General features: G+C 45.6%; 1 protein-coding gene across 1 annotated transcript in view; it reads left to right on the top strand.

Moving 5' to 3' along the window:
- Nucleotides 1-2,500, top strand: part of LOC311055072 (axin-2-like) — a 39,524-nt gene that overhangs the window by 9,141 nt on the left and 27,883 nt on the right. The window lies entirely within an intron of this gene.

Genomic DNA, 2,500 nt, shown 5'->3' with positions numbered 1-2,500 from the left:
AATTAGGAAACCAAGAGCCTAGTATCAGTCTAACCCATTCAATCAGATATACCAGCGCGGCACCGAGTGGCTATGAGCTTGTAGATCTGTTATTTTTGAAAAATCTTGAAAATGTGTGCAAATCTTTGAATATATATTTGTGAATTATTTTTACTCAATATCTTTGCTTTTGGGGAGGTCCCTGGAACAATATATTTTACAAATGTTCGCTTTAAAAAAGTATGTATTCAAAGATTTTCACGATTTTTCAGATATAGCAGATCTACAAGCTCATAGCACGAGCACGGCACCCAGCACCGCGTTATGAGCTTGTACATCTGCTATTTTTGAATAGCCAAAGAAATCTAAAATGACAGAGACGCGTTTTGAACGGGCTAACCAATAAAATATCAAACAATAATAATCTCTAAATTGAAACTATGCAAACTATAGGATGCCAGGTCAACAAACAAATGAACCTATCCACAAGTTTCCTAGGGCGTTGTGGGCATCACTTCCTGTCGATTTCATTGGATATCATTGGATTTCATTGGATTTCATTGGATATCATTGGATATCGTTGGATTTCATTGGATTTCATTGGATATCATTGGATATCATTGGATTTCATTGGATCAAATCGACAGGAGGTGTCGCCCTAGGAAACTTGTGGATAGCATATGTCTAAATAAAATGCTATCTAAATTACATTTTAACCTTTGCATAAGACTGTATTTGGTCATCAAGGCTGTAGGTCAAGTGCTACGGGCTAAAAGGTGCGTTTGGCCCTGCGTACGTGCCCGACTGCCCGTGTCCTCGTCCTAAAGGCCCGTGCTGTACGTGCAAAGTGCGATGGATCACCTGGTGTGATTGTTTGCTGTCCATGTGACGAGGCGCCATGAAGTCACCGCGGCCGTCTCAAGGCCAGCGGAGGGTCAGCTGTTTGATAGAGAGACTACAGGAACCTCCTGGCAGGCAGGCTCTCTCTCTCTCTCTGTCTCTCTCTCCACACGGCCCGCTTACAACACCGCCACCAGTGTTGCCAGACTTTGCGAGAGAAACGAGCAACCCCGTCTATGAAAACAAGGCCAAAATAAGTGACTATAGGGTCATATGAGCACTTTTGCTTGTAGATCGTTTTTTTTTTAAAACCATATGTTGAAAAATAATTGACATTTTAACAACACAAATCTTGTATGGGGGGTCACTGGCACAACATATTTTCAGATGGGGTTAGTCTACAGACAAATTCATTTATTAATTTAGCGGTCCTTGACATGGAAATGTTTAAGAAACACTGGTTTAACCCATTGAGACCTGGAACTGGTCTCATTTTAGATTTGAGCTAGAAAGCATTATTTTACACTTTGGGCTATTAAAAAATAGCAGATATACAAGCTCATAGCGCGGCACCGAGTGCCGCGCTATGAGCTTGTAGATCTGCTATTTTTTTTAAATCGTGAAAATGTTTACCAATATTTACAAGCGACTTTACAGGACAACAAGCCCCAAAGTCGCTTACAATAAGCGGACATGGCAACGCTGAACTCCACATGTCAAGGTCTGCCGGGATGATGTCAGTGCAAACAGGGCAACCATGACCAAGACACTGATGTAGCTTTTTACAGCGGCCATAGAGGTATATGAGGCGCCATAAAGTGGGTCTCTCTGGTCGGGCGTATCTCTAGACTTAACCCTCTGCATTAAAGAGGGACCCGGGGTCCTGATTGCCCCGCGCCGCACGGCATGGCACGGCACGCACTTTGACCCACACTGCGGCCCCGCCCCCCTGAGTCACAGGGAAATAAAGCAAAACTTGCCTCACTTCCTGGTTACTCCATGGCCTTGATCGAAATATATCTGCTTCTCTCTCTCTCTTTCGCTCTCTCTCTCTCTCTCTCTCTCTCTCTCTCTCTCTCTCTCTCTCCCCTCCCTCTCTCTCTCTCTCTCTCTCTCTCCCTCCCTCTCTCTTTAGGTCAGTTAAAAGGGCCTGGAAACATTTGAATCTCATTTACAGATAAAGAAAATAATAGCAAAGGGAGAAAAAAAAGGGGGGGGGGGGGGGTTGGGTGGGAAGAGAGAGAAAGAGAGAGAAAGAGAGAAAGAGAGAGAGAGATGTGGTTGTGTGTGGGTGGGTGGGGTGTGTGGGGGGGGGGGGGGTGCTTATATCTTATTTATGGATTTGCTTGGACGCTAGGGAATGCAGCTGCGCAGACTTCAAACATTACCTTATCTTACAAACCAGCCTTTTGATGTGTGGAGATCAGAGGCTGGCTGCGCTCTGCAGCGGCTTGCCAAATGAAGATTGGAGCGGAGGGGGGAGGGGGGAGGGGGGAGGGGGCGGAGCTTATGCGCATGACTGTGGCATTTCAAAGCAAACAGTGTTAAAGCTGCTCCTCGTCGTCAGTGAGGCTGCATGGCGGGTCAACCAGGAAACTGGCTGTTTAGCTGGAAGAAAAGACAGTGATTTACTCTGTCAAAGAGCTCCGGGTTGAAGGTCTCGGCGTTTTGAGGTACAGGC

This window comes from Gymnoscopelus microlampas (assembly GCF_963454915.1).
Source record: "Gymnoscopelus microlampas genome assembly, chromosome: 11".
NCBI lineage: Eukaryota > Metazoa > Chordata > Actinopteri > Myctophiformes > Myctophidae > Gymnoscopelus > Gymnoscopelus microlampas.
Note: the sequence above shows the minus strand (reverse complement) of the source record. Positions and strands in the feature narration are given on the sequence as shown.